We start from the raw sequence: 13099 nt of genomic DNA on the forward strand, positions 1-13099 counted from the left end.
ACTTGGGAGCCTCCGACAAGATTGTGGAGTTGAACCAAGGAGTTTGTAAGGGTAAGGAGATCGCCTACTTCGTGAAGATCTACCGCTAGTGAGGCAAGTCCTTCGTGGGCGATGGCCATGGTGGGATAGACAAGGTTGCTACTTCGTGGACCCTTTGTGGGTGGTTGCTTCTTCTTGGACCCTTCGTGGGTGGAGCCCTTCGTGGACTCGCGCAACCGTTACCCTTCGTGGGTGGAGCCCTCCGTGGACTCGCGCAACCGTTACCCTTCGTGGGTTGAAGTCTCCATCAACGTGGATGTAGGATAGCACCACCTATCCGAACCACGGGAAAAACATCCGTGTCTCCAATTGCGTTTGAATTCTCCAAACCCTTCCCTTTACATTCTTGCAAGTTGCATGCTTTACTTTCCGCTGCCAATATACTCTTTGCATGCTTGCTTGAATTGTGTGATGATTGCTTGACTTGTCCTACAATAGCTAAAATCTGCCAAGAACTAAAATTGGGAAAAGGTTAAGTTTTTATTTGGTCAAGTAGTCTAATCACCCCCCCCTCTACACATACTTTCGATCCTACAGTTACCCACGCCCATATTGATGAGAATCCCAGAATAAGGGGACACGATCTCTGCTTTAACAAGCATGCCAAGGAAACCGCCTCACACGATGCGCTGAGGTGGGATAATGAAACGACTCGGATAAAGGCTTGGCCGTGGTGTGTCACGCTACGGAATACGTCAGCAGATTAGATTGGTGTAAATATTATTCTCTCTATGGCAATATGTGGAAACTTATTTTGCAGAGCCGGACACTATCTTTGTGTTCAAAGTCTTCTATGAAGTACTTGGAGGAGGAACCCGCCTTGCAATGCCGAAGAAAATCTGCGCGCCGGACTAGTCGTCATTGAAGCCTGGTTCAGGGGCTACTGAGGGAGTCCTCGATTAGGGGGTGTTCGGATAGCCGGACTATACCTTCAGCCGGACTCCTGGGCTATGAAGATACAAGATTGAAGACTCCGTCCCATGTCCGGAAGGGACTTTCCTTGGCGTGGAAGGCAAGCTTGGCGATACAGATATGAAGATCTCCTACCATTGTAACCGACTCTATGTAACCCTAACCCTATCCCGTGTCTATATAAACCAGAGGGTTTTAGTTCGTAGGATAACATACACATCAACAATCATACCATAGGCTAGCTTCTAGGGTTTAGCCTCTTCGATCTCGTGGTAGATCTACTCTTGTACTACCCATATCATCAATATTAATCAAGCAGGACGTAGGGTTTTACCTCCATCGAGAGGGCCCGAACCTGGGTAAAACTTCGTGTCCCTTGCCTCCTGTTACCATCCGGCCTAGACGCACAGTTCGGGACCCCCTACCCGAGATCCACCAGTTTTGACACCGACAGTTACCACTCAAGTAGAACAAGTACTTAAGGCTCAAAAAGAAGTGCTTGATGAAATGAATAGTAAGAAAAATGATTATGCTGTTAGAGTGGCTACTAGAACTGGTAGAATGACTCAGGAACCTTTGTATCCTGAAGGCCACCCTAAGAGAATCGAGCAAGATTCTCAAAGAAATAATATTGATGTTCCTAGTTCTTCTAAAAAGAAGAAGAAGAAAAATGATAGAACTGTGCAAACTTCTAGTGAACCTATTGCCGAACCACCTGATAATCCAAATGATATCTCTATGTCTGATGCTGAAACACAATCTGGTAATGAACATGAACCTAATGAAAATATTAATGATGATGCTCAACCTAGTAATGATAATGATATAGAAATTGAACCTGCTGTTGATCTTGATAACCCACAATCAAAGAATCAATGTTATGATAAAAGAGACTTTGTTGCTAGGAAACATGGTAAAGAAAGGGAACCTTGGGTTCAGAAACCCATGCCTTTTCCTCCGAAACCATCCAAGAAAAAGGACGATGAGGATTTTGAGCGCTTTGCTGAAATGATTAGGCCTACCTTTTTGCGTATGCGATTAACTGATGTGCTCAAAACAAATCCTTATGCTAAATATATGAAGGATATCATTACTAATAAAAGAAAGATACCGGAAGCTGAAATTTCCACCATGCTTGCTAATTATACTTTTAAGGGTGGAATACCAAAGAAACTTGGAGACCCCGGAGTACCTACTATACCTTGCTGCATTAAAAGAAATTATATTAAAACTGCTTTATGTGATCTTGGAGCCAGTGTTAGTGTTATGCCTCTCTCTTTATATCGTAGACTTGACTTGAATAAGTTGACACCTACTGAAATATCTTTGCAAATGGCTGATAAATCAACTGCTATACCTGTCGGTATTTGTGAGGATGTGCGTGTTGTGGTTGCAAACCTTACTATTTTAACGGACTTTGTTATACTTGATATTCCTGAGGATGATAGTATGTCTATTATTCTTGGAAGACCTTTTCTTAATACTGCAGGGGCTGTTATTGATTGCAACAAAGGCAATGTCACTTTTCATGTTAATGGTAATGAGCATACGGTACACTTTCCGAGGAAACAACCTCAAGTACATAGTATCAACTCTATTGGAAAAATTCCATCGATTATATTTGGAGGTTTTGAATTTCCTCTTCCTACCGTCAAGAAGAAATATGATATTCTTATTATTGGGGATGTGCATATCCCCGTTGAGGTAACTTAGTGTTATTCGAAATTTCTCCGGCTTCATGATTATCGGAATGAGTTTGTTAACAAGACTTGATCAACCTTGTTAGTGGATTCTTTTTGATGAGCATGAGATGGATGAAACTAGAAGCACAAACTTCTGTACCCTCTCTATACTTTCTGTTAATTAGTAGAAATAAAGTAAAAGTAGTATTTTTCTGTCTGTTTCCTGACTTATCCGTGCAATATAAAAATATCCCGGAAATAAAAGTCCTCAGAATGGCATGCCAATTTAATATGATTTTTTTCGGGAATATTTGAGGATTTACTGTGCAAAAATTACCGCGAGAGGAGCTGCCACCTGTCCATGAGGGTGGTGGGCGCGCCCCCTGCCTCGTGTGCCCACGGTGGCCCTCCTCCACTTATCCCAGCACCCATCTTCTTCCTCTATCTCACACAAACCCGAAAAACCAACTCAAGCACGAGTTCCAGCCACTTTTGCTGTGATTTTCGATCTCCTTGCTCAAAGCACCTCTCGCAAAACTGCTTGGGGAGATTGTTCCTTGGTATGTGACTCCTCCATGGGTCCAATTAGTTTTTGTTCTAGTGCTTTATTCTTTGCAAATTTGTGCTGCATAGGTGACCATGTTCTTGAGCTTGCATGTCAAATTTATATGGTTCCAAGTAGTTCTAATGCTTGATATAGGCTCTAGGCACTTGTAGGAGTAGTTGCTATCAATATTATTGAAGTTGGCTTACTTTTGTTTGAAGTTACTAAAAATTTCAGAATTTTTCAGAGAAAAACAATATGCTTAGGAAGATGTTCCAAGGTGGTTCCTCTAAGAAGCAAGGACCTAGGATTGCTATGCGCGATGCTGACGAGGATCCACCAAGAGACGCTCCAGTACGGCCTTGCGAATGGCCGTCGGAAAATTTTATGGACCGTGCGGGAATTTAAGAAGAATTCAAAGCATATTTGTGCAATGCTGGTCTTGAGGATTTTGAGGCTAACAAATGCTCCCAGTATCATGATCTCACAAGTTCATTTGTGAGGAGGTTTGAGTATTCATCTTCGCGTAATTCTCCTTCAGTCATGTTTGATCTTTATGACAAATCTTATACCATGGACCTAGAGGATTTCACTCTTGCATGCAAACTTCCATCATGGGGCAGTATTAGGGATCCCCCTAAATCTGAATTTAGAAACTTTCTTGCTAGTATAACTGTAGGGGAATCTAGAGATATAACGCAGGCTACCATAGGGAGCATTCACTTTCCCGCTATACATTATTTTGCTCTCTTCATCGGAAGATGCATAAATGCTAAGGATGAAGCATGTCACATGTGTGTCCCTGATCTTAGCATTCTTAGGAGTGTTGTGTTAGGAGACCAATCTTATCATATGGGAGCCATTGTAGCTCGTAGGTTGCATCATAATAGACATAATGGAGATTTCTTTGGAGGAATTTATGCAACCCGCTTAGCTCATTTTCTTGAGATAGACATTCGTGAGGGTGATATGGAGTTGCCTCCTGCATATTTACATTATGACTCCATGGCTTCGCATCAGTTTGTCGAGAGGCCTGAATCACCTCTCTTATATCGTTTAATTTTTGATAAACAACGTGTTTTCCGTATTACTCTCCCTGCTCCTGCCTTCTTTGATTCACAGACAAAAAGAAGATACATTATTACCAGAGAGGAGGCAGAAGAGTACGAGAGAAGAGCGGAGGCATCTCGACTCGACGCTGCAGCTCAGCAGGCGATAACCGCTGCACATCAGTATGATCCCAACTATTCTTCCTCATCACAGTACGACCCCAAAAACTATTATTATGAATATCTGATGACCCACAAGTATAGGGGATCTATCGTAGTCCTTTCGATAAGTAAGAGTGTCGAACCCAACGAGGAGCAGAAGGAAATGATAAGCGGTTTTCAGCAAGGTATTCTCTGCAAGTACTAAAATAAGTGGTAACAGATAGTTTTGTGATAGGATAAATTGTAACGAGCAACAAGTAACAAAAGTAAATAAAGTGCAGCAAGGTGGCCCAATCCTTTTGTAGCAAAGGACAAGCCAGAACAAACTCTTATAATAGGAAAAGCGCTCCCGAGGACACATGGGAATATCGTCAAGCTAGTTTTCATCACGTTCATATGATTCACGTTCGATACTTTGATAATTTGATATATGGGTGGACCGGTGCTTGGGTGCTGTTCTTACTTGAACAAGCATCCCACTTATGATTAACCTCTATTGCAAGCATCCGCAACTACAACAAAAGTATTAAGGTAAACCTAACCATAGCTTGAAACATATGGATCCAAATCAGCCCCTTACGAAGCAACGCATAAACTAGGGTTTAAGCTTCTGTCACTCTAGCAACCCATCATCTACTTATTACTTCCCAATGCCTTCCTCTAGGCCCAAATAATGGTGAAGTGTTATGTAGTCGACGTTCACATAACACCACTAGAGGCTAGACAACATACATCTTATCAAAATATCAAACAAATACCAAATTCACATGACTACTCATAGCAAGACTTCTCCCTTGTCCTCAGGAATGAACGTAATTACTCACAAAGCATATTCATGTTCATAATCAGAGGGGTAATAATATGCATATAGGATCTGAACATATGATCTTCCACCAATTAAACCAACTAGCATCAACTACAAGGAGTAATCAACACTACTAGCAACCTACTAGCACCAATCCCAGACTTTGAGACAAGAATTGGATACAAGAGATGAACTAGGGTTTGGAGATGAGATGGTGCTGGTGAAGATGTTGATGGAGATTGCCCTCTCCCGATGAGAGGAGCGTTGGTGATGACGATGGTGATGATTTCCCCCTCTGGGAGGGAAGTTTCCCTGGCAGAACAGCTCTGCCGGAGCTCTAATTGGATCCGCCAAGGTTCCGCCTCGTAGCGGCGGAGTCTCGTCCCGAAAAGTTCCTTTTTTATTTTTTTCTCATCGAAAGACCTCATATAGGAGAAGATGGGCATCGGAGAGCCACCAGGGGGCCCACGAGGTAGGGGGGCGCGCTCTAGGGGGGGCGCCCCCCCCCACCCTTGTGAGAAGGGTGTGGGACCCCTGGCCTTCATCTTTGGCGTGAATTTTTCTTTATTTCTTTTAAGACGTTCCGTGGAGTTTCAGGACTTTTGGAGTTGCGCAGAATAGGTCTCTAATATTTGCTCCTTTTCCAGCCCAAAATTCCAGCTGACGGCATTCTCCCTCCTTATGTAAAACTTGTAAAATAAGAGAGAATAGCCATAAGTATTGTGATATAAAGTGAAATAACAGTCCATCATGTGATAAATATCGATATAAAAACATGATGCAAAATGGACGTATCAACTCCCCCAAGCTTAGACTTCGCTTGTCCTCAAGCGAAAAGCTGATAACAATAAATATGTCCTCATGTTTAGAGGTAGAGGCGTCGATAAAAATAAAATACGGACATGAAGGCATCATGATTATTCTTATAACAACAACATATATAGGTTTTGTCATATGATTACTTATGTTCAAGTGATGATCTATTCACAATGCAAAAGTATAAATTATAAACCTTATTGGGTTCCAACAAACTATAATCTCAGTCATTGAAGCAATTGCAATTTATCATAACATCGGAAAGAGTCTATGTCAGAGCTAAAAAGCAAGTCCACATACTCAACTATCATTTAGTCCTCCATAATTGCTAACACTCACACGATACTTGTGGTTACAGAGTTTTAATCGGACACAGAGAAAGATAGGGGCTTATAGTTTTGCCCCACAACCTTTTACCTCAAGGGTAATGTCAACAATAATGGTTCATGCTCCCCTACATCCAATTAGATATATATATATATATCATGTTCTTTCCAACATGCTGAGCTTGCCAAAGGATAAAATGAAAAAGGAAAGGTGAAGATCACTGTGACTCTTGCATAAGGTAGAAGATAATAATAAAGGATAGGCCCTTCACAGAGGGAAGCAGAGGTTGCCATGCGCTTTTGTGGTTGGATATATAAAATCTCAATGCGAAAGAACGTCACTTTATATTGCCACTTGTGATATGAACCTTTATTATGCAATCCGTCGCTTTTATTACTTCCACATCACAAGATCGTATAAAGCTTATTTCTCCCACACCAATCAATCATACATATTTTAGAGCAACTTTTATTGCTTTGCACCGATGAAAACTTACTTGAAGGATCTTACTCAATCCATAGGTAGATATGGTGGACTCTCATGGCAAAACTGGTTTAGGGATATTTGGAAGCACAAGTAGTATTTCTACTTGGTGCTGAGAATCTGGCTAGCATGAGGGGGAAAGGCAAGCTCAACAAGTTAGAGGAACCATGACAACATACTTTATCTCAGATATAAGAAAGACATAACTCATTACGTTGTCTTCCTTGTCCAACATCAACTCTTTAGCATGTCATATTTTAATGAGTGCTCCCAATCATAAAAGATGTCAATGATAATATATCTATATGTGAAAATCTCTCTTTCCTTATTACTTCCTATTAATTGCAACAATGACCAAAGCTATGTTTGCCAACTCCCAACAACTTTTAATCATCGTACTCTTTCTATGTGAAGTCATTACTCTCAATAAGATCAATATGAACTTTTTGTTTCTTTTTATTCTTTTTCTCTTTCTTTTATTCACCCAAGATCATGGCAAAATAATCAAGCCCTTGACTCAACACTAATCTTTATTATATATAGCTCACGGACTCGATTACATAGAGGGATCATAAAGCAAAACTCAAAACTAGATCATGCCATAAACTTTATTCTACTAGATCAAGATACTACTAATAGGACCGAACTAAAAAAACAGTAAAGATAGGAGTTGTGATTGTGATACGATACCGGGGCACCTCCCCCAAGCTTGGCAGTTGCCAAGGGGAGTGCCCATACCCAGATACTCAATTCTTCTTTGTTGGAGGAGACGGTGGAGGTGTTGTTGATGATGCGGGCTTGTCATCCATCTTCCAAGGCATAGGTTCACCATCATAGAAAGATGATTGAGTCTCCGGAATCCTCAAATCTGCAGCCAAACTCATTCTTTTGAATCTATATTCATACTCACAGTTTTGGTTTTGAAGGTCATAGACTTGGGCTTGGAGGTGCTCGATCTTCTCATGTAGCTTGAAGATGGCTTCCTCGGTATTCTTGGCATCCGGCTTGTAGTTGTTGGTGAACTCCACGAGCATCATGTGGCTAGCATTGATTCCATGCTCCACCATCCTTTGGCACTTGAAAACTTGTTGCTCCACTGCTTCGAGCCTCGTCTCCATGCTTCCGGTCCCCTTTAGTCCCTCTTCGTCGCGGATGTGCAGCAACCCATCATGCATCTCAATGGTTTGAGGGTGTTGCAACACCTCCGCGAGGTAAGGGTTGATGACCTTCTCTAAGAACTTGTCCTTGGAGGCGCTTGGGGCCATCATGATAACCTAGATCTGTCAGAAAAACAGCTTGAAACAAGAACAGGAGATTTTTGCGTGATACAGGAGTCAAAACCTTCTGGAGGTTATATAATGAATTTTTACCGACCAAAATACGTAACGTGCAAGAAAACGGAGTTCGGAAAGCACACGAGGCGCTCACGAGGTAGGGGGGCGCGCCCAGGGGGGTAGGGCGCGCCCACCACCCTCTTGGGGCCCTCGTGTCCTTCCCGGACTGCTACTTATTTTTCTATTTTTCTAAATATTCCAAAACGGAGAAATATTGCCTTAAAAATTGTTTTGGAGTCGGTTTACTTACCGTACCACATACCTATTCCTTTTTGGAGTCTGGAACGTTCCGGAAAGTGTCCCTTATGTATTCCTCCGGGGTTATGGTTTCAATAATATTGGTTTCAACATTTATGGGATTACCTGAGATATAATGTTTAATTCTTTAACCATTTACCACCTTTGGATTTGTTCCCACAAAGTTGTTGATTTTTATGGCACCGGAACAATAGACCTCTTCGATAACATAGGGGCCTTCCCATTTAGAGAGAAGTTTTCCTGCAAAAAATCTTAAACGAGAGTTGTATAGCAATACATAATCACCTACATTAAACTCACGCTTTTGTATCCTTTTGTCATGCCATCTTTTAACTTTTTCTTTAAACAACTTGGCATTTTCATAAGCTTGGGTTCTCCATTCATCAAGTGAGATAATATCAAATAACCTCTTTTCACCGGCAAGTTTAAAATCATAGTTAAGCTCTTTAATAGCCCAATATGCCTTATGTTCTAGTTCGAGAGGTAAGTGACATGCTTTTCCATAAACCATTTTATATGGAGACATACCCATAGGATTTTTATATGCAGTTCTATATGCCCATAATGCATCATCAAGTTTCTTAGACCGATTCTTTCTAGACCTATCAACAGTCTTTTGCAAAATTAATTTGAGCTCTCTATTGCTCAACTCTACTTAACCACTAGACTGAGGGTGATAAGGAGATGCAATTCTATGATTAACATCATATTTAGCAAGCATTTTACGGAAAGCACCATGAATAAAGTGTGAACCACCATTAGTCATTAAATATCTAGGGACTCCAAACCTCGGGAAAATAACTTCTTTAAGCATTTTAATAGAAGTGTTATGATCATCACTACTAGTTGGAATAGCTTCTACCCACCTAGTAACGTAATCAACAACAATTAAAATATGTGTGTATCCATTAGAGGCAGGAAAAGGTCCCATATAATCAAAGCCCCAAACATCAAACGGTTCAATAACAAGTGAACGATTCATAGGCATTTCTTGACGTCTACTAATATTACCAATTCTTTGACATTCATCACAAGACAATACAAGCTTACGGGCATCCTTGAAGAGAGTAGGCCAATAAAAACCAGATTGCAATACCTTATGTGCAGTTCTATCTCCAGTGTGGTGTCCTCCATAAGCCTCGGAGTGACACTTGCGTAGGATCTGTTCCTGTTCATGCTCAGGTATACAACGTCTAATAACACCATCTACTCCTTTATAAATATGTGGATAATCCCAAAAGTAATGTCTTAAATCATAGAAAAACTTTTTCTTTTGCTGGTATGTGAAGCTAGGTGGTATAAACTTAGCAACAATATAATTAGCATAATCAGCATACCATGGAGTACTACGAGAAGTACTTATAACATTTAATTGTTCATCAGGAAAGTCATCATTAATAGGTAGTGGGTCATCAAGAATATTTTCTAACCTAGATAAGTTGTCTGCAATGGGGTTCTCAGCTCCCTTTCTATCAACAATATTCAAATCAAATTCTTGTAGCAAGAGAACCCATCTAATAAGTCTAGGTTTAGCATCTTTCTTTTCCATAAGATATTTAATAGCAGCATGATCAGTGTGAATAGTTACTTTAGAATCAACAATATAAGATCTGAAATTATCACAAGCAAATACAACAGCTAAAAGTTCCTTTTCAGTAGTAGCATAATTTCTTTGAGCATTGTCTAGAGTCTTACTAGCATAATGGATAACATTTAATTTCTTATCAACTCTTTGCCCTAGAACAACACCTACAGCATAATCACTAGCATCACACATAATTTCAAAGGGTAAATTCCAATCAGGTGGCTGAACAATAGGTGCAGAGACTAATGCTTTCTTAAGTATTTCAAATGCTTCTACACAATCATCATCAAAGACAAATGGTATATCTTTTTGCAATAAATTAGTCAGAGGCCGAGAAATTTTTGAGAAGTCCTTAATGAACCTCCTATAAAATCCAGCGTGACCAAGGAAACTTCTTATACCTTTGATGTCCTTGGGACATGGCATCTTTTCAATAGCATCAACCTTGGCTTTATCAACTTCAATACCTCTTTCAAAAACTTTGTGCCCCAAGACAATACCTTCATTAACCATAAAGTGGCACTTTTCCCAATTCAAGACAAGATTAGTTTCTTCACATCTCTGCAAAACTCGATCAAGATTGCTCAAGCAATCATCAAAAGAGGAACCATAGACGGAAATGTCGTCCATGAAAACCTCACAAATATTTTCACAAAAGTTAGAGAATATAGCCATCATGCATCTTTGAAAGGTAGCAGGTGCATTACATAAACCAAAAGGCATACGTCTATAAGCAAAAGTACCAAAAGGGCATGTAAAAGTAGTCTTTGATTGATCTTTAGCCGACACAGGTATTTGAGAGAAACCAGAATAACCATCTAGAAAGCAATAGTGTGTATGTTTGCATAATCTTTCTAGCATTTGATCAATAAAAGGTAAGGGGTAATGATCTTTCTTAGTAGCTTTATTTAATTTGCGGAAATCAATTACCATCCTATAACCTGTGATAATTCTTTGTGGAATCAATTCATCTTTATCATTAGGAACAACAGTAATACCTCCCTTCTTAGAGACACAATGGACAGGACTTACCCACTCACTATCAGCAACGGGATAGATTATACTTGCCTCCAGAAGCTTTAGTATTTCTTTTCTTACCACTTCTTTCATTTTAGGATTCATACGTCGTTGAGGATCACAAACTGGTTTGGCATCTGCTTCCAAATTTATTTTATGTTGACATAGAGTGGGACTAATGCCCTTAAGATCATCAAGAGTATATCCAATAGCAGCATGATGCTTCTTTAGAGTTTTCAATAATCTTTGTTCTTCATGCTCTGAAAGGTTAGCACTAATAATAACAGGATATATCTTCTTTTCATCAAGATAAGCATATTTAAGATTATCAGGCAAAGGTTTAAGCTCAAACACGGGATCACCCTTAGGCGGAGGAGGGTCCCCTAGGATTTCAACAAGCAAATTGTGTTTCAGAATAGGTTCCTGTTTAAAGAATACTTCATCTATTTCCCTTCTTTCATTCATGAACATATCATTTTCATGGTCTAGCAAATAGTGTTCTAAAGGATCACTAGGAGGTACGAAAATAGAAGCAAGACCAATAATCTCATCCTTACTAGGTAATTCTTCCTCACGATGTTGTTTACTAAATTTAGAGAAATTAAACTCATGAACCATGTCATCCAAGCCAACAGTAACAACATTCTTTGTGTAATCTATGGTAGCATTGACAGTATTTAAGAAGGGTCTACCAAATATAATGGGACAAAAGCTATCTTGTGGGGAACCAAGAACAAGAAAATCAGTAGGATATTTAGTTTTCCCACACAAGACTTCAACATCTCTAACAATTCCCATTGCTGAAATAATATCTCCATTGGCAAGTTTAATTGTGATATCAATATCTTCTAACTCAGCAGGTGCAATTTCATTCTTAATTTCTTCATATAAAGTATGCGGTATAACACTAGCACTAGCACCCATATCACATAAGCCATGATAAAAATGATCTCCTATTTTAACAGAAATAATAGGCACGCCTACCACAGGTCTATGTTTATCTTTAGCACAAGGCTTAGCAATTCTAGCAGTTTCACCTTTGAACTGAATAACATACCCATCAATATTATCAGACAAGAGATCTTTAACAATAGCAATATTAGGTTCTACTTTAACTTGCTCAGGAGGTGTATAAGTTCTAATATTGCTTTTACGAACAACAGTTGAAGCTTTAGCATGATCCTTTATTCTAACAGGGAAAGGTGGTTTCTCAATATAAGAAGTAGGAACAATAGGATCATTATAAGTGATAGTCTTTTCTTCAACTTTAATAGGTGCAGCTACTTTTACTTCTATGGGAGGATGATATTTAAACCACTTCTCCTTAGGGAGATCAACATAAGTAGCAAAAGATTCACAGAAAGAAGCTACTATCTCAGAGTCAAGTCCATATTTAGTGCTAAACTTACGGAAAATATCGGTATCCATAAAAGATTTAACACAATCAAACTTAGGTGTCATACCTGACTCCTTACCTTCGTCGAGGTCCCAATCTTTAGAGTTGCATTTAATTCTATCCAATAAATTCCATCTGAATTCAATAGTCTTCATCATAAAAGAGCCAGCACAAGAAGTATCGAGCATGTTGCGATTGTTTTCAGAAAGCCGAGCATAAAAACTTTGCATAATTATTTCTCTCTAGAGCTCATGATTGGGGCATGAATATAAGATTGATTTAAGCCTCCCCCAAGCTTGAGCGATGCTTTCTCCTTCGTGAGGCCAGAAATTATATATATAATTGCGATCACGATGAACAAGAGGCATAGGGTAATACTTTTGATGAAATTCCAACTTCAATCTTTTATAGTCCCATGATCTCATATCATCACATTGCCTATACCATACCAATGCATCTCCCTTTAAAGAAAAAGGGAATACCTTCTTCTTAGCAACATCATCGGGTATACCTGCAAGCTTAAATAATCCACAAAGTTCATCCACATATATTAAGTGCTCATCAGGATGCTTTGTTCCATCTCATGTAAAAGGGTTAGCTAGCAGTTTTTCCATCATACCCGAAGGAAATTCAAAAGGAGTTTCATTTTCAATAGGTTTAGTAGGTTGAGGATAAACTCTTTGCTCTACT

Source organism: Triticum urartu, chromosome 5A, assembly GCF_056163025.1.
Source record: "Triticum urartu cultivar PI428250 chromosome 5A, HENAU_Tu73, whole genome shotgun sequence".
Classification (NCBI taxonomy): Eukaryota; Viridiplantae; Streptophyta; class Magnoliopsida; order Poales; family Poaceae; genus Triticum; species Triticum urartu.